Raw genomic sequence first — 25,920 nt, 5'->3', positions numbered from 1 at the left:
TTCTCCTTCCTACCTAAACCCTCAAAGTCCCACCAGGTGGATCCTGCCTCCTGTCCAACCACCCAAAGCAGCCATGGATCGTAGCACAAAAGTCAGCTCTGCCTCATCGCTCATGTGTCAGTGATTATTTGAATGAGTTGGAAGTTGACTAAAAAGCTCAACAATCATTTGAATATTTGTGTGTGAGGGGGTGGTTTTCTAGGTAACATTCACATTTTAATACTGTCTTTTAATTATGTGAACTAAAAGTAGCGGTAGGTGAGTAAGGAGGTGGCTGTCTGCCTCACCCCCACCTCTAAGAAAACCAGCTTCATCTGTGACTTTGCATATGATAAGCTCTCTCCCCCGCCCCTCCCTTTGCTTTGCTTGATGGACACCTAACCTGTGGCAGATCAAATTAACTCTTCAGGGAATTAAAACTTGAGAATCAAAGAGGGAATTAATTAGCTTGTGGAGCAACACTGAAGAAACAACAACAAAAAAAAGCCAAGTGGAACCATGTATTACAGGTAACATTTCTCGATGTCCTTTTGCGAGTGAATGAATAAAGGGAAGTCAGTCTGTAAAAAGCAAAAGAAAATAAAGCAAGTTGGTTGAAGAAGTTAAAGATGAGTTTCTTTTGTGAATATAGGAAGTAGAATGAGCTCTTAATTACTTTTCTATTCTTCTGAGGCCTGACTTTCATCTTGTGTGTGGGTTTTACAAGATACTCACAAAGTTTCCATTCTCTTCCTGCCACAGAGCAAGTTCTTTTCCCAGCGCTCTTCTGTATTTTCTTGTTCTCTCCCTCCCTCCATCTGTTTCTCATCCTCTCCGCCTTTCTCTTTTTCTGTCTCTCAAGCTTGTTACCCCTCACACTCACTCATTCTTCAGCAATCTCTCTCTCTCTCTCTCTCTCTAGTTTTCCCTCGGTCTCTGTTTCTTCCTCTCCGTCTCTCTTTAAACTTGCATTACTCTAGATTTATCTTCCTTGCAATTTGATAGGATGATGAAGTGTTGAATCACCTTCATAGGACCAGGGGGCAATCCAAGTTTATTTATAAGTGAATATTGTGTTTTGGGGGATTTCCTCTGTGCCCCTTAAATCACACCCACTTTTACCTGAGTGCTTGTGAGAATAGCATTGGTGGTAATGCTCTCTAAAATGCTGGCTATTAAAGGCTCTGCTGGCCTAATTTGAAAAATAGCATGAACTGTTAGCACAGCTATGATCTATTTTCAGACGTGAGAATGGAAATTGTGAGGTCTGGGGCCTGGAGGTATTACTGTTATCTCATTGGTATACTATTTAGTGACACACTGATGGGGGTGCCAGTCCATTAACTAATACTCTCTTGATATTTCCAACTCTTCAAGCCTTCTCCCAACTGCCGCTTCTGAAATCATGGAGTAGAAGAAAGATGTAAATGTAGAAATTTGAAATTAAATCTTATGGTAGTTCACTGAACATAAAGGCCTGGGGGCTCTTCCAACTATTTTGAAGTCTAAGAATGATATAGGAGAAAGGGACCCTCACCTTCTGTATGGAGCTACCGTTTCACATGTGGTCATTTTAATGAGACGCACTTATCACCTGACTAAAAAAGTCATCGTCCTAAATGACCTAAGGTTATTCCCTTATCTTTTCCCAAATTAAGTACTCTGTTAAATTATTCCCCTTGGATTATACATTATCTCAAAAATACACATTACTTTGAAAGAGTTTGTAATGTTACATTCACATGTTAAACTATAATCAAAACAACCTCATGTACCCACCAACTAGTTTAAGAAATAGAACACTCAGATATAATGTAAGCCCCTACTGTACCTTGATATAAATTTTACTCTTTCCTTTCAATGCATTTTCTTCTTCTCCTTCATCCAAACTCCACCCATATTTCCTTCCTAGGACGCCAGAACAAGGAAGAATATAAGAGAGTATTTATCCCTGCCTTGTTCTTATTCTTTTCAGTATTTCACCATTAAATATGTTTATTCTAAGTTTTTTGTTGTCTTTTCTATGCCTTTTTCTATGTCTTTTCTATGTCTTTAAGCAGAATGGGAAAGTTTACTTACAGTCCTGGTTTACTGAAAGCTTTTTTTCAGGAATAGAGATTGAATTTTGACCAGTTTTTTTCCTACATCTATTGAATGAACATATTATTTTTTCTTTATTCTGTATCAGATACTGACTATAAATTCTAGCTTCTGACCCATAATTCTCATGGGGGATAATCCAATCGGTCCAGTGTCAGGTGTGAATGTGGGTCCAGCTAAGTACAACTTAGGGGAGGAGACAGGTTAAGTAAGTCCATGTAGATAGATCATTGCCCACTGAGTAAAACTGTGGTTAAAGATCCAGTGATCAAGGATATGGCATGTCCAAATCATATGTGATCAGAGGACAATTGTTACTTCTAATATACCTTCTTTGTTGGTATTTTAACTTGATTTATTTAATAGTTCCTCCTCCAACTAAAGGCAGTTGTTCACTTAATAAAAGATAAATGCAAAATGTCATTAGCCTTCATTAAATGCTTATATCAAATCACAAAAGAAAACAACTTCAAAAATAGAATCAATAAGCCATCAGAAAGCCATTCTTTTTAAAGTATTTTTTATTTATTTCTGTATATTTTATTATTGAAAGAACATATAAGATTCTTCAAGTTAGATTAAGGCTACATTTTTTTTTTAATGTCTATTTGTTTTTGAGAAACAGGGAGACAGACATGAGTGGGGGAGGGTAGAGAGAAAGAGACACACAGAATCTGAGGCAGGCTCCAGGCTCTGAGCTGTCAGCACAGAGCCTGAGGCAGGGCTTGAACTCATGAACACGTGATCATGACTGAAGCTGAAGTTGAACACTTAACCAAATGAGCCACCCAGGTGCCCCAAAGCCAAACTTTTAAACTAATTTATATTTAATACATTTGGCATACTTAGGAGATGATTCTCATAAATTGGTAATACTTTATTTTTATTTTTTACATATTTTGGCATGTTGCTAGATTTGATGTTAATTGACAGTTATTCTATTAAGTAAATCAGTATTTTTAAAAAAATATTCAGTGACAATGTAACAAACCTGAATGGGTCTGTGTCAGGATGATAAATACATTATTGATGTAATATATAGCAAATGAGGGGGCATCATGCAGGTTTTGGCAAGGTGGATTAACAAGGAATAGTGAAAAGAAGTGTGTGAAATATGAAAGTCAATGATTTGACCTTCTTTATCTGCTTAAGGGATTGGGGAGATTTTCTGTCAATCAAACATTTCCAAAATAAATCCATCTATCAATTACCAATCCAAAATGCTAAAGATTTTTAATTTAATGAAGTAACTTACTGGGAACTTAGCCTTAACTGTCAATATTGGAATTTTTATTAGCTTCATTTACTTTAGTTTAGAAAGCAACTTTCTAATAAGATTGCATTAGGGAAAGGTGGAAAGTGGGAATTCATGCAATCTTGTATTGCACAATTCACTTGCCCCCTGTTATAAGATATGGAGGAAAGTAATATTTTGGCCAAATTGTTACTAAACAGACACCGACTAGTGAATGTCAAATGTGCTCCTCAAACCAATCACACAGGATGCTCTACTTCTAGTTAACCTCCCTCTAGCTTCCCCATGCCAACAACCTTCAATTAAAGTTTATATGAATCCTTCCCTCTTTTTTTCTTTTCCCACAGTAAAGCTTCCTGCTCTCACGACTGCCTTTGAGTCTGCCAAACCCAAGAGGTGGCGGCCAACTCCCTTGTTATAGCAAGCTCTGAATAAATAGCCTCTGTTTGTTCTCATTTGGTGGTCTTATTTGGTGGTCTTCACTTATTCCACAACATATTTTTCTATATCAAGGTACATTAAGTATTCAGTTTAAAACTTAATAGCAGAACAGTTCATTCTAATTTTTAAAATATGTAAAATATTCCATGATCTTTGAAAAGACGTCTGAGTGTAGTTGTATACTGATTGCATGCATTATCTATTTTCAATGACACTCATTCAAATAAACCTCTATCAGTGAAGAGAATGGCAACTGAGTATTAGTGAAGAGGATATCTCAGCATATTTCTAAAAGACAGGCAAGTCACCTGATGTTCAATGTGGAAGAGGCCACAGCCTGGTATATAGCACAAAAGAAGCCTATTTCCTCTGAAGAATCACAAAGAGGTTTAGTGAGGAGTTTTAGAATCAGATACTTTTTTTTCCCTACAGAAATTAAATGAATTTTGCTAAAAGAAATATAGGATCTAATGCCCTCCAAATAGAGATCCTAGAGATGCCTTTATTTTGGGTTTCCAGATTTTCAGTAGCACATAACCAGCTCTCTGCCCTCCTACTGTAAAATGTCACCAGTCAAGGAGCTCCATCTAAACACAGTTTCTAACTGTTATAGCCAAATGGGGAATTCTGCTGCTTAGTAAGATGTAATAGTTTTAGGTAAGACCAGAGTTTCCATTACCACAAATAGCAAAAGGTGGTTAAATCACAAAGTTCTTATTTGTATGGCATCAGAGAGCTATGGAGGGATAGAAGTCTTACCTGACTAAAATTCCACAAATAGGGTCATCATTTAGACATGAGCTAACAACAGGCAGCTCACTTCCTTTGGGAGTTTTGTGATTCTGAGGATGGACCTAAGACCCAGGTTTGACCCAAGCAAAGGGCCTCTACAAGGGGAAAGAGAAACCCAGCAAAGATTTGATCAGCTGCACAGAGAGAAAGTAACAAAACTGGCTATTTGAAGGGCTGCAACAGAAGGCTGAGTTTGTCAAGAATTTGCAAAAGTCTAATGTGGCCAAAGAGACCAAAGGGCACAGTGTGATAGGCAGAGTGAAATCTCCTTTAGTCTCACTGTATTCAGAAAGCAACCTCCTGGAGAGGGTCTCAAGAGAAGTAAAAACTGAAAAGCCTTCGAGGGAATGGTGTATTGACATTGTGTGTCTGTAATCACTTTTCTTCTTGAGATACTTTCTGAATTCAGACAATGTCTAGTGGCTGAGGAGGCTGAGGGTTTAGGCTTGGCATTTGGCAGAATGCTGCTTTTCAAGACAGAGATTTGGACAGTCACATTACTAACTACATAGGAGGTATGAAGAGCCCCAGGTCCAGTAGGTTACAGAAGTAAGGTAAAAATATGACTCAGTAGGAGGTGCTATAAACGTTTTAAAACATTGTAACCTTTTGTCAATATATACGGTCAGAAACTAAAGGGACATGTATAGGTTAGGGTGGAAGGAATATAATGTTGGAGGAACCTAAGTGTTTTGATTTCAGTGCATTAAGCAGAGATTCTGAATTCAGTGTGTTAATTCAAACCATGGGAATAGCTTTAACAGTTTGCTTGGTTGGTCTATACCAGATTAAACTGAAATTGCAGAACTTCCTTAGTGTACTATAAAGGAAAGTATGCAAAAGCTCATGAAGATTGGAATCCTAGAATAGATTTCTCGTTTAAGACCTACTCAACCATCCCCATAACCTGTCCCTGGGAGATAGATTCTAGAGGATACTATCATTACAAAGCCTTTCAGAAATGCCTTGTTGAGGAGAGTCCTGGAGTCCTTGAAGATGTCTGGAGGCTGTACTCCAGAGGCTAAAAATACAATCAGAGTGCCATTGAATTGGACTCTGAATGCATTGAAGATGATGTGCACCTGAGATGGCAGGAACCAACTAGTTGCACTTAATCACCAGAGAAAAGTGAGTGTGGTTACTGCACTGGGCATCGCAGTCAATGCCGTAATTAAAATTGTTTGACCCACAGAGATTTTTGCCATTGGCTAATTGATCAGGATCCCCCTGGATCTAAAATTGATGGCAGTGTACAAAAATCTTATTTGATTTATGTATTTAAAAGAGTTCTAAATCTGGTTAATGTTAATAGAAGTCTGACTTGAATTACCAAAATAGAGAATTATAATCCCTTCACCAATTCCCATACTTGATTCAGTTCACAGACTCAGAACTCCTGGAGTGTATGGGAGGCCAGGGCCCTTTGAGGAAGGACTCTGCTACTCTGCCAAAAACACACTATAAATCTTCCTTCCTCAAAGAACTTGTGGCCATTTTTCAGAGTGACTATGAATTTGGGAAGGGGAATAAAGAAATTTTTCATGGATTACTGGGTACTAGCTCTAATTCCTAAGCACACCAAACACTACTCTGGCCTGTATATTGAGTATGGGCTTATGGAAGTTAGGTGACCAATGGAGGTTTGGCTCCAGTCCATGTCAGAGGGGGTCAAGTGGGTCCATAAACTCTCCCTATTTTTTCCAAATCCAGATCTGCAATTCTTAGTTAGCATAGCAACTGACAGGATCCTCACATGGGTACCTTGATCCATGGGATAGGTGGATGTTGTCATATTTCAGCAAACAACAAACACAACGGGTGAAGGATGGGTGTACTGGCCAGTAAGTGGGACCTGGGAGAGATATCAAGAGCATCCACTCCTGCCGATATCACTGTGAGGCTGGGGAGGGGAATGGACTTTGACATTTTAAATTTTTACTTAAATTTCATTTTCATTTGATTCCTTTTAAATTTTCATATTGTCCCTTTCCATGTCTGAGTTACATTTCCATGTGATTTGTTATTTTACAATAATTTTAAGCAATTCAAATAAAAGAAACTAAATTCTCCTTTGATTTTGCTGTTAAAAAGTTAACACAGTAATGGTTTAAGAGCATCTAACAATTCCTTTAGTAAAAATTGGGGACGCCAACCTTTCAACTGCAAACAGAAGCCTAACTCTTTAGAAAATGTGGGAGGAAGGGATAGCTGTTGGTTTTAAAGTTCCCTAGACTTATGCAAATTCTCATCATTTCTCCATGTTTCTGTTGACATTTGCATTGTGGAATGATAGTGAAAAGTCCGGTGTAGACATAAAATAGGTACATCATATTAGTGCTGAGGAACATAGAAACTGTTTAACTCATCTGCGTTACTTTAGAGATAATGTTGTGGACACATAGAGGAGGAAGATGACTGGCTTAGGTGGCAGACATTTAGAAGAATCAAGATTCACAGTCACTATGTTCCAGGGCCCTATCAACATGCTTCCCAAATATTTTATGAAGTCCTAATTCTCAGATTGAAATGTTTATTTACTTTTCTTTTTCTGAAAACCTGCAAAATCATTACGTGTCAGGGAAGAGAGAAATAAAACTAGAACAGGCTCATTTTGTTGTGAATGAATATTCACTGTTAAGTATAAAAAATGATAGAATGGTTTAATTTCTAAATTTGTCCTTAGATTAGGTTTTTATTCCAGAGAAGGGAAAAGAAGAGTGTGGGAAATTTTAAGACAGGAATAAAAATTCCCATTGTTGAAATGAAAGCAAGCATCATCTCTTGGGACCTCATCAAGATAAAAAGCTTCTGCACAGTGAAGGAAAAAATCAACAAAACTAAAAGACAGCCTATGGATGGGAGAAGATATTTGCAAATGACATATCCAATAAAGGGTTAGTATCCAGAATCTATAGTGTACTTGTCAACCTCAACACCCAAAAAACAAACAACCCAGTTAAGAAGTGGGCAGAAGACATGAAGAGACATTTTTCCAAAGAAGACATCCAGATGGCTAACAGACACATGAAAAGATGCTCAACCTCGCTCATCATCAGGGAAATACTAGTCAGAACCACAATGAGATACCACCTCACACCTGTCAGAATGGCTAAAATTAGCAACACAAGAAACAATAGGTGTTAGCAAGGATGCAGAGAAAAGGGAACCCTCTTGCACTCCCGGCGGAAGTGCAAACTGGTGCAGCCCCTCTGGAGAACCATATGAAGTTTCCTCAAAAACTGAAAAATAGAACTACCCTATAATCTAGGGATGTTACTATTAGGTATGTATGCAAAGGATACAAAAATACAGAATCAAAGGGGTACATGCACCCCAATGTTTACAGCAGCATCATCAGCAACAGCCAAACTGTAGAGAAAGCCCAAATGTCTATTGACTGATGAATGGATAAAGAAGTGGATAATATAACGGAATATTACTCAGCCAGCAAAAAGAATAAAATCTTGACATTTGCAATGATGTGGATGGAACTAGTATGTATTATGCTAAGTGAAATAAGTCAGTCAGAGAAAGACAAATATATGATTTCACTCATATGTGGAATTTGAGAAGCAAAACAGATGAACATATGAGAAGGGGAGGGAAGAGAAGAAAGGGAAACAAAACACAAGAGACTCTTAACAATAGGGAAAAACTTAGGTTTGATGGAGGGAGGGGGTAGGTGGGATGTGGGCTAGATGGGTTCTGGGTAGTAAGAAGGGCACTTGTGATGATCACTGGATGTTGACATAAGTGATGAATCACTGAATTCTACTTCTGAAACCAATATTGCACTGTATATTAGCTGACTAAAATTTAAATTACAAAAAAAATTCCCATCGTTGGATGTCAAAAGGGAGGGTAAGGTAGATGCTTCATTTGACTCAGAGACAGCAAGTAAGCACTGACTATTATGTAAACCAGTGGTCACTTCCAAGAACATCAAATTTAGAGAGAACTTAACCAGTAACAACAGTCTAATAGTAACCAAGTATAGAAATGTGTTAAGCATACTATGTGGCACCATGTATAAAAGTGAATAACATTTAATAATTTGCATACATGCAAAATATTTCTGGAAAGCTACACAGGAATTGATCATGAATAATCTCTTGGCAGGGAACCAATTGGTTAGGAATAGGGTAAGAATGAAGAATTTTCAATATCTATTTTTTTGTTAGTCTTCAATTTTGGCTAATAAAGCTACCCACAGCTGTAAACCTAGAATCACTCCACCCACGGTGTTTTTTCTGTCTGCCACTGCAAATAATCTTGAAAGCAGAGGATTGGATTGTGGTTTGCTTAATGCCATGTGGAAAGCATTTTCCTCACTGCCTATCAGATTGAGTGTGAGCTTAAGTTCACCTTTTCCAAAATCTTTATATCATTTAGTAGATTGTCCACCATCACACTTTGCACACAGAGATGCCCATGCAAATTGTACACACAATTCTAACATTTTATGTTGGTAAGAGAAGCAAACCAAGAAACTATGTGAGATCAAACCAGACTCTAACTACTGTTATATTTCTAGAATCCTGGTTTATATTTTGTTGAGTATTTGAAAGAAGAGCAACAAATAACTGCTCTTCAAAAGTTGTAAATAACTTCCAAAATATCAAAATGTATACTATCTTCACATAGGTCATGTATTTATGACTCTGAGTGCTTCATATTTAGTAAATTTTCCTCAATTATTCCACACAGCCCTGAAAAGAAGCTCCCACATATAAGAGTGTTATTTTTATTTTAATTTCCTGATTCTCAACCTATAATTTCAGAATAGATCTCCTTACTCTAGGCTAATTACTAATTATTTTAGTAAAAATATGAGACTTCTTGAAATGACTCTTTTTGCATATTCAGATCATTCATTTGCTTCAATAACAGTGTTTATCCTACTTTAAAAGAATTTCAGAGCCAGGACTCACCAAATAAGTGCTGTGTACTGCCGTAAGTGCCTTCTTTTGCATTTTTAACTCAATAAATTGAATTGCATAAATTGTTTTTAGTGACTTATCAGTATAAATCTAGAGCGATTCAAATTCAGGATTATGCATTTCACATGTCAACTACAGCATTCTAATACTGGGTTTTAATTTCCTGTAAATATTTTTATTTTAAAAGGAAACTATAATTTTCAGGAGTAATATCAAATGCCTTTGGCACTGAATTTCATTTGAAACACTATATTTTGTGGAATGATGATATAACATATTTAACAAATTCTCTTACTAGATTTATTTATTTTTAATTTTTTCTAGCAAAAGAACAAATAGCTTGCAAATTCCACTCTGATGCTTCTCAATGCACTAAAACCCCACCACCTGAAAATAATCCAGCACAAGGTCACACCTTACAATGGAAACATTTAAGTGTCTCTTTGGCAGGAAAGAAATGCTATCTTTAATGTACTTCTCTATATACTGTGTCAACCTCATAGTTAAATTACACTGTGGACTCAAACCAAGCTCTACTCATGGTTGCACCTCTTATCCCTTTATTAACCTTTAGGTTTTTATGATCTGTTAGGCATAGATAAACATCTGTTGAACAGACCAAAATCATACCTAGCCACCTGTCTAACTATTTCAAAGGCTACCAATAAAAATACCGGGAGTGTATAAACAGTGACTGGCTTCACGTTGAGATGAACATATTTTCTATGCACCACAATTCTCATGACCCTGTTTTCAGCAACTCACATGGTAGACACCTGTGGCTAGTTGGTCCTAGATTTGGGTGAAGCATAACATCTTGAGCTCAAAGTATGTTGCATCCTTTAATAGGAGGAGGGTGCAAATTAACCTTGGGAATATAACCAAACATGTAAAAATACACTTGTGCCCACGTGGAAATTTAATTTGGATTAACTTTTCTGGATCAAGATGATATTAGAATAGAAGAATATCAAAATTGTTAAAAGCAGGGGCGCCTTCGTGGCTTGGTCGGTTGGGCATCTGACTTCGGCTCAGGGCATGATCTCATGGTTTATCGGTTCGAGCCCCACGTCCAGCTACGTGCTGACAGCTCAGAGCCTGGAGCCTCCTTCGGATTCTGTGTCTCCCTCTCTCTCTGGCCCTCCTCACTTACACTCTGTGTCTCAAAAACAACTAACCATTAACAATATTTTTTTAATTTTTAAAAGCGATTTATTTATTTTAATTATTTTTTACCTTTTTATTAATTTTTGAGAGACAGAGGGAGACAGAGTATGAGCGGGGCAGGGGCAGAGAGAGAAGACGACACAGAATCTGAAGTAGGCTCCAGGCTCCGAGCTGTCAGCACAGAGCCCGTCGGGGGGTGCTTGAACTGATGAACCTAGATATCATGACCTGAGTTGATGTTGTATGCCACCAAGGTGCCCCTAAAAGCAACTTAAAGTATTTAAAAATACCTTTAATTTGTTCCATTTATTTCAAAGTCTTGTGTAAAAGGAATTTATTAGTAGAAGCTGGACATGTTATCATTTAAGTATTTTTTCATTAAAATTTTCTATTTTTTTCTTAAAGACTGTACCTCAACAATTTAAGTTATGTTAACAATAAGCAATTCACTCAATAATCTGGGATGAATTGAAGACAACAGAGGTAACAGAAGTTCACCCTTAACTAGAAAGAATCGGAATGTCTATCAAATAGTTCATTGAAATAAGAAATAAAGCTATAGCTTAGAGTCATTTTTTTTTTCACTAAGGCAAGCTACTAGATTTAGAAACAGTTATAAGCAAGAATATAAACTCATCATATAATTGATGAGTCACATTATTATAAAATAGAGACAAACAGTATTTAAATCACACCAGGAAACTGAATTGAGTTATACTTAAAGAAAATATGAACTGAGAGCTAGAAGGTAAGCTTGGGATTGTATTGTAGTTGGGAAAGATGTAGTCTGAATAGCCTCTGTTAATCTTTTGGCAACCTTATAAGGGGGGCAAAAAAAAAAGACATTAGGGAATCATTTTGAATAGGGGCAAGGGAAATAGAAATAGAAGTGCCACTGCCCATTGTTACTATAAATGTTCTTTTATTCAGGTCTTAATAGATCATTCTTCAGGCAGTATTCTTTGTAGGCTATGAAGTTTAGAAATCAGAAAAAAATAAAAATTTCATGACATGCCATTTCCTCTAGTTTTATGCTATGTTAATAATCAGTGATAGAAATTTAATTTGAAAATGCACTTTGTTATTGATAGAGAAATACCTCTTTCCATTTCTTCCTTTTTTAAATTTTTTTTTCACTTGGAGAAAGAATGCCAATGGAAATTCTACTAAAGTAGATTTGTTATTAGTTTTCAATGATATATGATATATGCTTAGTTTTCAAGTGTCTGAAGAATCTGAGTAGATTTTGAGTATGGCTGCAGTAACCAGGAAAGTATTTGTTCAATGAGCACACTACAAACCATTTTTCGTATTTTTAATTTACAGGGCTTTTTTGTGTTCTGTTTTTTCCATGATTCAAGAGAAATCAAGAAGTTGTTTCACAGGACCTATTTGATGCTTATGAAAAGTGGCCATGAGCAATTTAACACTCATCACATTGTGTATATTTACAGTAAAATTAACATCAGATTTGTAGCTAAAGATAACCTACTTATTGCCCAAAGGTATCTAAAGAATATACGATTTCTCTTACATTGAATGTCATATGTCTTTGGCAGATTAAATTTTATTTCATTATTTTTAAGATGATACTAAAGAGAACAGTAACTTAGTAAACGGTTTTAAAATAAGATGGAAGCAAAAAATATATAAGCTGCCGTACATCCTTTTTGGCTCTTACATCTTTCTCTAAAAAACATGATATATATAATATATACATTAATATATATTATATAATATATTATAATATATAAATATAATATATAAATATATAATTATAATATATAAATATATATTTAACCTATATTCCATTATAGGTAAAAGACATATGGACACATATGGACACAGATTTCTTCACGATTCTTTTCGGCTTACCTGCGTGTTCTCTAGCACTATGATTAAAATATCAGCAAGGAAGACAATTATGTTGTCAAGGAATCAGCAGTGAACATGAGATTTGTTACTGCTTCATTACTTCCATAATTCTTGGTGGCCAGTCGTTTAATACAGGTGTTTGTGGTTATCAATCACTGAGAGAATCTCTAGCTTTTCTCCTCTTTCAAACAACTTTCACTGACTTGTTGAGACAAGGAGTGAGTTTGCCTCCAGCAATTGGTTTAACAGCACTTGTAATTCAGAGAGGAACATTTCATGTTGTTGTCGTTAAAATATCACAATTATAACTTTCTGCCAAATTTATGGATGGAGAGAGGAACCAACTTACGGGCTCCTGGTTGAAATTACTGGTGTCAGGAGCAAACGGAGCAGGTAATTTTGCAGTTATCAGCACTCTCAGGAAGGTTCATTTCCATTCTTGTTTACCCCTACATTTGAAATTTGAAGCTACTGTGCTACTGATGACAACTATTATACAAGCTGGAATGTGAACAGCTTGTGTAACTAGCATTTCCTCAGACCACACTAAGCGGAGGATTCAATAGTGTCACAATAATAATGAAAAAAAAAAAAGTTCAACTCCAAGTGTAGAACTGTGAGAATTACAGGTTCCTTCAGATCCCTCCCAGCTATTTTAGGCATTTCCTGTTAGGAAGGGGTTTCAGAATACTCCTGAGAATAACTCCTTGGGATTTCGTAAGAGATATAGTTGCACTTTAAGTGTGTTTCTCCCCTGCTGAAACTAGATACAAGCCCATGTTTCCTACATTGGGAAAAAAATTGTTTTTAATTTTTTAATTTTTTTTTGAGAGAGAGAGAGAAAGAGAGAGAAGAGAGTGGGGGAGGGGCAGAGAGAGAGAGAGAGAGAGGGAGACACAGAATCTGAAGTGGGTTCCAGGCTCTGAGCTGTCAGCACAGAGCCTAATGTGGGGCTCGCACTCACAAACCGTGAGATCATGACCTGAGCCCAAGTCAGACGCTTAACCGACTCAGCCACCCAGGTGCCCTATTTTGAAATTTTTAATTGTGTTAAATATATCATAAAATCTACCATTTCAACCATGTTTAGGTGTGCAGTTCAGTGACATTAAATACATTCATAGTGTTGCACAAACATTACCACCATCCATTTCTGAAACTTTTCAACATTCCAAGCTGATACTCTGTCCCCATTAAACAATAACTCCATGTTCCTTCTGCCCCTCAACCCCTGAAAAGCACCCTTCTACTTTCTGTCTCTATGAATTTGACTATTTTAGAAACCTCATATAAACAGATTCATGCTATGTTTATCTTGTTGGATCTGGCTATTTCACTTAGCATAATGTCTTCGAAGTTCATCTATATTGTTACATATATCAGAATTTCATCCCTTTTTAATGCTGTATCATATTTCCTTGTATGTATAACCACATTTTGTTGATCCATTCATCTGTCAGTGGACATTTGGGTTGTTTCCACCACTTGGCTATTTTGTGAATAATGCTGTTCTGAACACTGGTATACAAATATCTGTTTAAGTCCCTGCTTTCAATTCTTCTGGGTAGCTACCCAGACGTGAAGGTGCTGGATCAGGCTGTAATGTTATATTTAACTCTTTGAGGAAATAGCATAGTGTTTTCTAGAGTGGTTGTACCATGTTACCTTCCTACCAGCCATGGACAAGGCTTCTCGTTTCTCCACATCCTCATCAATACTTGGTACTTTCTGATTTTTAATTATAGTTATACTGATAGTATGAAGTGGTATACCATTGTGGTTTTGATTTGTGTTTTCCTAATGATTAGTGAGGCATTTTTTTCACATGCTTTTCAGTTTTCTGATATTTTAAGTTCATGTTATCACATCTAAATTTAGAATAGTTCTATGCTAGTGCATAATAATGTATGCTATGTAGAAAAAGCAGTAGATTTATCCTTTGAACTGAGGACCGAGATGAAAGTTCCTGGTTCTTAAGTTAAAATTCATTTGTAACAAGTTCCAGGAATCTTTTTAGGCATGTAGTCCTACCCTAATGTAACGGAAATTGGTACCTCGAAGAAGGTGTAACCATAAAAAATCTAATGTCTGGTGCAAAGTCTTAGTGGTCCAGTGACACAGGGCACACAAAACTAAAAACTGTCCTAGATTGGAAAACTGGAGATTCATCATATGCAAAGGCAAAGTTTTATAAGATTGTTTCCCGGGGCACCTGGGCGGCTCAGTCGGTTATGTGTCAGACTTCAGCTTAGGTCATGATCTCATGGTTGTGAGTTCTAGCCCCGCATCAGAGGCTCTCTGCTATCAGCATGAAGCCTGCTTTGGATCCTCTCTCCCCTCTCTCTCTGCCCCTCTCCCTCTCCGGTGCATGTGCGCTCGCTCGCTCTCTCTCTCTCTCTCTCTCTCAAAAAATAAACATTTAAAAAAAATGATTGGTTCCTGTAATAGTGGGAATAGAACTAGCATATTTTGAGCCTATTGAGAATAAGTCTATGTGAATTGGCAAACACCTTGATCTTGGACTTCCCAGCCTCCAAAATTGTGAGAAATAAATTTCTGTTGTTTAAGCCACCCAGTCTATGTTACTTTGTTAGGGTAGCTTGAGCCAACACAAACCTCCCTCTATGAGCAGATTTTCATGCATAAAAAATATCTAATGGAATATTTAACTATTAATCTTCAAAATATGTCAGCCTTATACTATGGGAAGATGATTTATGACTTTCCAGTACCTGTCTTGAATGCTAGCATTCCTCCTCAATCCTAAATATAACATTGAGGGAATATTCTCACTTCTCTCTAGTGTTATGGAAGGGCAGCTATATTTTTTGCCTTTTAGCAGTACCTTCACCATTTTATAGCCTAATGAAATAACTATAAACTAAATTAGAATACTTTACCTAAGTACAGATTTTTAAATGTAAGCATATTAACTATTAGTAGTACGTATTATTGCCATACAGAAATAAAATATTTCGGGCCATTCAATCTGCTTTCACACCCTCAACAACTTGAAAAGTAGATTTCATAACTCAGTGTGCTTAATTCTAAATTTATAGACAAATTCAGTATAGAAGCTTAAGTGATATTTTAAATTCTTAATAATATATTATTTCTCTTTCTACATAGACATACAGGGAGAGGATGGGAATTATATTCAAATCAGGAAGAAAATAAAAATAACTTCCTTAAAAGGAGAGAGGGTATTTTCCCACCTATTTTCTATTTTGAAACTCAAACCAGTGGAAGATTCGTAATTAATAGACTATAAACATTGTTAGCAAATCCAACTGACAAATGTGAGACCACACAGCTAGAGAAGATAGTTTGTTTCAAGGGTTATCACAGTTGTCATTGGTTGTTTCATTGCCATGTACACAGTGTCAATTTGGTGAAGGCTGTATTGAATACCACTGGATAAAAATGACATCAATAGCTGGGTAAGCACGAACATTTGCAAACTGAGAATAAAATATCCTTCCAATCATTTTTAAGGAAAATCTTGCACATGGTGTGTTTTAAATTCCAGGACCAATAGAACAGTTTAACAGGGGATATACATCTCTAGACATATTCCAATGAGAAAAAAAAAAATATATGGATTTGATGACATGTTACAGATAACAGATTTATCTCTCAATATATTTCAGTGAACTATTTTAGAATATCTCAAAGCATATGACTTTTCAGAAAATAAAAAAATACATTAAATAATAAGAAACTATAATACTATAAACATTTTGTCTTTTGTTGATATGTTTCTTCTCTAGTTACAGATTTCCAAGTCTTCTTACCGTAACATGGGTTTTTAGCACAAAATTTCAGTGACCTTTATGATAGCTTACTTACCTGAGAGTTCAATATATCCCAGGGGAGAACAAGAAAGTAATATATAAGTAGCTTCTCAGTAATAGAAAATATTCTCTCTCTCTCTTTCTTTTTTTTTTTTTCCATTACTGACATGTGTGCTCTACTTAGTGAAATCAGACCCAAATGTAGTGTCCTTCTTTGGAGCAAAAAGTACCTTGTACTTAGCACTCTATTACCAGTGTAGAAATTCACATCCACTTTGCCTGATGAAAGCATTTGAGGAAGGAATCTTTAAGTTATCCAAATAAGTGCCTTTTCTTTTCTTTTCCTTTCTTTTTTTTTTTAAAAAATAGCAACCATCCACTCATGTGAGTTGTGCTTGGCCTGGGGTGGGGGGAGGGGGAGGACACAGAATAGAATATTTGTTTGTTTGTTTATATTTTTAAAAATTTCCATCCTCCCTTTCTTTTCTGGAGGTGCCAAGCATTGGGCCTCCTCAGTCAACCCAGGCTACCCACCCCAGAAGCTGAGAATAGGACATTTAGATACCACCCCCCCCAAAAAAAAAGTAAAAACAAATGAGAGTTAAAACAAGATTTCATGGACTTTAATTCCCACAGTATTTAGCAAGCTTTGAATTTAATCAAAATTATAAAATAGTCTATGTAAATGTCTTGGTCACTGAGAAAGGAGAGATAAGATTTAATTTAAGGTATAGAGAATCAATTTAGTTGAATACAGTTTGAGAAAGACTGGACTTCATTCAAATCAATTTTCTCCGGGCTAAAATAAAAACACCCTTTCTCTTATGGTCTATTATGCAAAATTCTTTGACTTTTATATCTATTGTGAGACTATTTTTGAGATAAGTAGGTGCAAAAACAATATCATTTGAATCTATTTAGTGTAACAAAAACAACCATAGAAATTCTAGAAGAAAAAAGCTATTGAGATACAAATTAGTTTGTAAGAAAACATCAAAAGAAGGACATTCAATTCATTCTGTTGAATACATTTTAAGTCTCTATAATAATTAATAAATTAACCAACTGCTTTTTAAAAAGAATTATAAATGAAATCTATTAACTTTTTATTCTGAAGTCACATATAAATATTTGAGACAGTCCATCTTGCCAGCAAACCCAAGTTAATTCTTAAAGTAGTATATGTAATATTCTTGTGCATTTATGACAGTGTCAGAATCTCTCTACAATATAATATCTTTAGTTACCAGAAAATCATTAGATATTGAATTCTTTTATCTCCCTTAGTAATAAGAGTTTACTTAGACTTTCCACTTATCCACTTAGTAAATAACATTTTTTTTCTTTTTATGCTTAGATTGGACTGAAAGTTATAGTTATGTGGGAGATGATGTTAAACATAGAGAGTTCCAGGGTTGCCTGAGTGACTCAGTCAGTTAAGCATCTGACTCTTGATTTCAGTTCAGGTCATGACCTTACGCTAGTCAGATCTAGTAAGATCAGGACCTGAGGGCCTCGCCCTGGGCATGGAGACTGCTTGGGATTTCCTCTCTCCCTCTCCCTATGCCCCTTTCTCCCACTCTCTCTCTCTCTCAAAAAAAAAGAAAAAAAATATATATATAAATAAGTAAATAAATAAGTAAAAGAATAGAGTTCCACATAAATAAAATTTTTTTTGTAATATCTGAAAGTAACCTCTACCTTTCTATTTACATGACAATATAAAGGGAAAAGATAATATGTATATACATACATATATTTTATATAAACATATACATATATTTCATATATAATATGTGATATAGAAATAAAATAAATTTATATAATATGTAATATATATTTTAGTATGTAAATAAAATATATATTATATATGCATAATCTTTATGCAATCATTTACTGGTCACTTTCAGATAAAACAAAGATTTTAATTGAAATCCTTGGACACTTGCCTAAATAGTTGTTTATTCACCCATTTCTTCATAAAATGTTTGAGATCTTACTTCATGCTAAGCTATGTGATAGTAACTATAGAAATTCACAGCCACCTTCCACTTTTTCTTTTGGTATATATGTATGAATGTATGTATTTAGATTCTTTATATAGGGAAGAAATTGCCTCTTTATGATGTGTCACAAGTAAATTTTTCCTTAGTTTATCATGTGCATTTGCTTAGGTATGTTTTTGATTTATATATAGTTAGTTGAATTATCAAGTATTTGATTTATATTTAATTGAATTTGTCAATTATAATTTATCAAATATGGATTCTATTTTAGCTGTAAGAGAGATATATTTTTGAAAATCTGAATAAAGGGTACATCTAAAAAAGTTAATGTAAGATCTTAGATACATCATTTTATGAGTCTCTAAGGAAGATGACCATTTATGCCATAGAAGACACATAAAACAAACAAAAACAGAAACAAACCTAGCCTTTTGAATTTGTGACCCATAGAAGTGAAGAAGAAAAAAAACTAGGACAAGGAAACATGGACTTGTAAAATGATTCGTTATTTTTATACCAGAAGCATCAGTCTTCTATAGAAACCTAAGGCCAGAAATATGTTTCTCAGTTTCTAAGCATAGGCATTTTAAAAAGGGATAAGACTAATCTTTAACTGCCAATTGTAAAAAGACTAGGTTTTTATGAATAAGGAGAGTATGGTGTCTAGTCACTCACTTTCGTGGAACACATAGAAAGCCTGTTCTTGAATATGATTTGCCACAGTAAAGCAGTTTTGAACCTGAAATCTGTAACAGGAATCACAGCTTTGCCTGACTCTGCCTCCAGCTTCATCAGAGGTCCAGGTGCTGAGCATTCTTCCCAGTATACACTGGTTGACAAGAGGAAGATAACCAGAACTTTTGTGGAAGTCAAAAATATGGTTTCTAGCCAAGAAAATAGAGCAACGTCCATGTGAGTGACAACCCAAGACACCCACCATTGGAGTGTTCTACAGTGACAGATAATGTTTGCTTTTTATTAGTGGTGTGTGTGTGTGTGTGTGTGTGTACGCACACTTGTGCATAGGGGGTAGAGATGCTCATGTGTTTCAGTAAGGAGGAATACATCATTTTTATCTGAAGGTTTGCTAAAAATAGGACACTGGTATAAGCACATTTTTGTTCCTGACAGTAGCTCGCTTTGCTCTATTCAGTGCACATTCCTACTATTCATTAGGAAGCCATAAATAGATCAGTTTATATAAAGAATAACGCAAAGTTATTTTACTTCAAACATCTTTAAAAAATATTTACTTTAAGTGTCTCACTAGGCTTGTTGTAGTGTTGAAGGTGTTTGAAGATCCAGTGTTAATATAGAAAAGATTCTGTGCCAGTTACGCCATTAAGATATTCAAGACCATGTGTTATAATATAGTTGGCAAGTGGAGAGCCTGGGGAATTTGGAAAAATCATTTTGGTAACCAAACATTTACGATTTTAAATGGAGAAGCTACAGATTGTTTAATGTCAAGAACTGCAAGACAGAACATCTGAGCAAGATCAGGCATATTATTATTGAATTCCACCCTTAATTCATATTATTAAACTCTTCAGATCACTTTAATCTTATAAATCATTAAATCACTTCCAGTCCATCCCTGAATGCCCTCTCCAAACATTTCTAAACACACTTATTGCTCCCTAGCTATCATTTGCATGCTTTTGAGAAATGTAATGTCGGTTCTTCTTGGATCCAATATGTCCATATTGTTGATATTTAGAGAAAAAGATGAAAAGTAAGAAGAAAAATATCTGTGTAATAAATCCTTTGATATTCTGACAATTTCCCATGTATGAAAAAAGTCACATGCTGAAGTTATCACACATTTAAGAGCTAAAGTACAGTATTATGGGTGGATTTGAAATTCAGATATAGAACTTCATCTTAATTTGATTGAACATCTTATTAAAATAGAATAAACACATTTTATATACAAAGCAGTACATATATTATTGGCCTCCAAGATTTAGATATGAGGTCTGCTGCACAGCCCTTGACTTTATTATTAAAGCATACCATTGGACTATTACTGAAAAAATAATGTCTATGCACATTGTGAACATTTTAATCAATCATTTTGTACCAAAACAGTGGGGGTCACAGTTAAGAAAATACATTATTGGTATCTTTTTTTTTTTTTTTTACTAGTACCGGTAACCACTTTAAAATGAAACAATTAGAGTAAAATAATTTGGGGTTAATGTTATTTGACCACAATTCAGCAAGCCAAAAGATTACTTATGTTACATTCTCTTTTCCTCACACATTTATGATGATCCGTTAGAAAGATAATGTAAGTCAAAGTGTGGTTTACATATTTATACATCTTATTGGATATTTTGAGTTCATAATGGCTAAAAAATTCATTATAGATAGTTTATTTTATTTTTAACGTTTATTTATTTTTGAGACAGAGAGGGACAGAGCATGAACAGGAGAGGGTCAGAGAGAGGGAGACACAGAATCTGAAACAGGCTCCAGGCTCTGAGCTGTCAGCACAGAGCCCGACGCGGGGCTCGAACTCACGGACTGCGAGATCATGACCTGAGCCAAAGTTGGCCGCTTAACCAACTGAGCCACCCAGGTGCCCCTCATTATAGATGGTTTAAACATATTTCCCATAGAAACTAAAGAGGATATGTGTGCTCTGTTTCTAGGAAAGAGAAGAGATCATTGAGGTAGACTCGGGAGTATCCTTTTAAATATGACTGTATGACTGTCACTGGATGACTATGTAGTGACTTGATAAAATGGGCTAAGGGCAAGTCTTTGAGGTAATATCTCTATAATTGTGGGGTCAATGCCCTGTAATTGAAGTGAGTCTATTTTTTCTTCTAGTAATAATCTGTTCACTCTTGGGGTAGTATAAAAAAATAACTATTAGAAATTATTGTAACTATATTCAGTTCAGTAATCTCTTTGTCAAAGACATCACAGCTCAAAAAGACATTTGTAGCTATTCTGTCGAATGAATGGTGAAACTAAATGATGAAATATAAAGCTTTCATTTATCTGAAGCACTCGAATTATCGCTGTGATTCTTATTTTTATTTTTTTATTAAAACATGTTTTTTTAATGTTTATTTAGTTTTCAGAGAGAGAGACAGTGTGAGCCGGGGAGGGGCAGAGAGAGAGGGAGACAGAATCCGAAGCAGGCTCCAGGCTCTGAGATGTCAGTACAGAGCCCAATGTGGGGCTCCAACCCACAAACTGTGCGATCATGACCTGAGCTGGAGTTGGACGCCTAACTGACAGAGCCACCCAGGCACCCTGAGTGATTCTTATTTAAAAAAAAAAAAAAGAGTTTGCTTAAAACCCACTGTATGTCAAATTTAAAAGATACAGTGTTGTTATATGAGAATATTACTTCTGCCTAAAAGGACAACTACACATAGTTTTTGAAAGATCAAGTTGTACCTGTGGGCAATGCTCTGGAGGCAGGAAGTCAATAGTGTCTTTCCTCCCTTTTGGCCACAAAATGGCATTTTCCCAGCATCAGCAAATTATTTAACCATAAGTCTTATTATAGGGGAAAATGCGGTTAAAACTCATGTTTTAAGGGGCTATGGTTGTTAGGGACAAACATAAACCCCAGAAATTACTGCATATTAGTATCTCAAATTCTTATTCTAGAGTAGCTATTGCTATAGGAGAAATTTGAGGGCGCTTGGTCAACAAACCCACTAGTGCTCTGAATGGACTTGTACTTCTTCATTCTTAAACTGGATATTTAAATTCATAGTGTTCTGCCAGAATCTGTTGTGCTAGCAACATACAGAGACTGGGATGACTAAATATTTGTGCTGGCTGTTACGGGACTATAAAACAAGTGGATAGAATCTTGGTATTGACAGAATTTCCATTTTAATAGAGGAGAATGTTGTGTTCTGAGTAAATATAACAAAGTTCTATCAAACCGTAGAGTCAGGAGTAATTTATTTTAATTAGGATTGCAGAGAACTTCACAGAGAAAGTGACATTTGAGCTGACCTTGGAGAATCAATAGAATTTGATAGATGGTGGTGGGTGGCAAATGGGGGAAAACATTCTGAGAAGAAGAAAAAGTACAAGAAAAATCCATGAGATACAGCAGAATGAGCCAGCTATCTGCATGAATTTGAAATTGTGGCAACACTTTATTATATTTTTTTGAGTGATATATACCATAATTTATCTTTATGGATTAAAAACTAAAATTTGATAGTTTGTCACTTAATAAAGTAATACTCTAGTATGATAATTAAGATAGTTTTGGTTTAAAATTAATTTCACATATTATCTATTATTGAACAGCCTGGTGTCATTCTTCATTTTATAAAAAGATATTGGAGAAGCTTGAATGCTCAAAATTAGCTTTTTTTCCTAGTATATTTGACCTTTATTAGAAGTCTTTCGCAATTTTATTTAATATTAAATTTCTACTTCTCTGCAATGTTTTTCTTTTTATATTATCAGGAGAAGCAAATTGGCTAATATGGAGTAACAGAAAAAAGAATATAATTAGCTTCTAAAACACACATAGTTTGATTCCTGTATGCTAAAACGAGTGGTAATGATCAAACTCTGATTTTGAAAATACAACGGTAGCAAATAGTTTATATATGAAGAGAAAAAGCAGTTCGGCCTGTTTGATGTCACGTTTACTCTTTGGTTGATGAGCTCATTGAAGGTGGATGAAAATCTACTGATGAAAGCTGGATAGGGCCATGTGTAAAATGCTGATGCCTATTCTTGTTAGTGTCAACAAATTGTGAGGAATGTGTCCAAGAGCCATGGGAATGACTGAGAGGCTAACCATTCAATTCATGACAATATCACAAGAGAATATGGAGAGATTGAGTAAACAACATTAACTGCCTATATGAATATTAAGAACACAGTACTGGTAAAGAAGTGAAATTATTTGGCCAGCTCAAAAGTAAATTCTTAGAAATGGTAAACTAAACATGATCTAAGGAAGCACTTTTGTCTTGCTTTTTATATAACGTGTTAAACTGAAATTAATAGCACATTTGCTATGTCTACTGACATGTGATAGAGTTGGAAATGACAAATACTTGGTCATGCTAAACCCTTAGTACCGTGTCCAAAAATTTGAGAATCGCGCTAATATTTCTGGATACTTAATGTTTCTGGAGCTTCAAAAATGAGCCATAATCAATTAGAAAGAAGCAATTTGGTTGGTTTAAAATTCAGTTCATGTGCATGGGTTATTTTACTCAGTGTTTCAAATATGTAAATGTTGTTCTTAATATAATACCTTTTCTTGTGGACATAACCTTATTAGAATACTAATCTGGATTAATACAATTTAATTTCCTGTAATTAATGTTTATTTCAACTGGGAGTTTTCTTAAGGGCAAGGTAATGTGTAAACTTAATATTCACAATCATTGTCACTTTGTGGTACCTGATTTTGTGAAACTATCTATATTTTGGACACCCTTGCTTTTCTCTATCTTATAACAAATAATTATTGTAGAGTAATAAAAAATAATTGTCTTCAAGGCATTACAATGTTATAGTCATTAAGAAGAGTTACTTAAGAAAACAACGTGATATTTGAACATTCTTCTTTCCTTTGTTAAGTTCTGTCACAAAGTAAATGAGAGGGTGGGAAATACAATTACAATCTAGACACTTTTCAACACTTTTGTGATTAAGAACTTTACTGACAGTTTATTGACTTGCACTTGATGAGTTGTTTTCTCATGTGAATGATATAAAGTCATGTGTCTGATATGCATGGGAGATGTGGAATGAGAATAGATTGACTTAGGTAGTAGTTGGAAGAGATAACATAAAAAATGAGAAATGAATAAAGATACGAGTACAGGTAAAACAGAGTGAGTAAAAGTGAAGGGAAGAGGTATAATGCAGCTATTTTTTTCTCCATCCATTTTTTAAAGTGTATTTATTTTTTAGAGAGAGAGAGAGAGAGAGCACATGTGTATACATGAGCAGGGGAGGGGCAGAGAGAGAAGGGGACAAAGGATCTGACAAAGCAGTCTCTGTGATGACAGTAGACAGCCCCATGCGGGGCTCAAACTCACAAACCATGAACTCATCACCTGAGCTGAAGTTGGATGCTTAATGAACTGAGCAACCCAGGTGCCCCTCTCCATATTATTCATATGGTAGCTTGATCTTCTAGACTATAATTTTAGCATTATAACATTTTTATACCTTTAAGGCAACTTCTAATCCATCTTTTCAACTTTAGGCACTACAAAAATACAATATGAATTTTATCAAAGCTCCCAAACTTCCTGGTTTTAAAATGGGAAGGGTAAATATTTTTTTAAATTTTTTTCATGTTTATTCATTTTTGAGAGAAAGACAGAGTGTGAGCAGGGGAGCGGCACAGAGAGAGAGACACACACACAGACTCCAAAGCAGGCTCCAGGCTCTGAGCAGTTAGCACAGAGCCCGACACGGGGCTTGAACTCATGAACCATGAGATCATGACCTGAGTCGACCTGAGTTGGATGCTTAATTGACTAAGCCACCCAGGCGCCCCAGGAAGGGTAAATATTCTTAATCAGGGATCCCTGATCTTTGCGAGGGTAATTTATATAGAGTAGGTTATTACTTTCATATATGAAGCTGTTTAACTCAAATTGTTTTGAGTAGAGCAGGGGAGGTATGGTGGGGACAAGGTCTAGAGCCTAGCAGGAGCCCCCCAAATGATGGGATTCAGGTACAATGCAATTGGTAAGACATCACTGAGTACAAGTTTACCTAACAGTGCCTCAAAGCCTCTTCCAACTCTTAAGATTTTGTGACAATTTGGGAATTTCTAAATGAGCTATTTGGTTTGGAATGGGCAGAAAACAAATAAAAATAAACAGAAAACATTTACTTGGACTCAAAATAAATATGCATTGAATAGAGCATTTTATAACAAATATAACTATATTCAAGATGTTGCTACTCTTCCTAATTCAATCTCGGGTCAGAGGAAAGGGATATCAGAAGTTACTAAGTTTGATTTAGATAATTATTAAAGATAAACTTAATTTTTGTTTTGCATTTTATAGAATTTACTGTCTTTTTCCACTTCAAGAAACAGTTCAGAGGTTTTCATCATGAAGTTCATAACCCCAAATGCTCAATAAATATTTAAAGAGAACTAGCTAATGCTAAATAATAAAGTTCTTCTGGTTATAAAACTAGCAGTTTGGCTTCCAAACTGAACTATCAAATGTATTTTAGGTATTTACAATCTATCAAATTGTTTATGAGTATCTGCAAAATAAGCATGACTGAAAAAAAAAAAAAAGAAAGTATCTTTGAAAGAGTCTGGAAAGAACCTTTAAGACTAGGAAAATAAAATCTTATAATGTACTCCAGAGAAATTTTTAATCTGTGTTAGGATATACTGGGCTCTGAGATTGGTTTCATTTGAGAAATAAATTTACTGTATAAAAATTTATAAAACACTCTATATATTTTGCACTTAAAATTTCACATGTAGCCAGCTAACATGACTTTTATTCTGTTAACACTTAAGTTCTATACAGACTTTTTTTAGTTTTTTAATATATGTACTGGCAGTTTTGCCTTTATTT

The sequence above is a fragment of the Panthera pardus genome, unplaced genomic scaffold, assembly GCF_024362965.1.
Source record: "Panthera pardus isolate Hobbes unplaced genomic scaffold, ASM2436296v1 HiC_scaffold_8, whole genome shotgun sequence".
Classification (NCBI taxonomy): Eukaryota; Metazoa; Chordata; class Mammalia; order Carnivora; family Felidae; genus Panthera; species Panthera pardus.
This window is presented reverse-complemented; position numbering follows the sequence as displayed.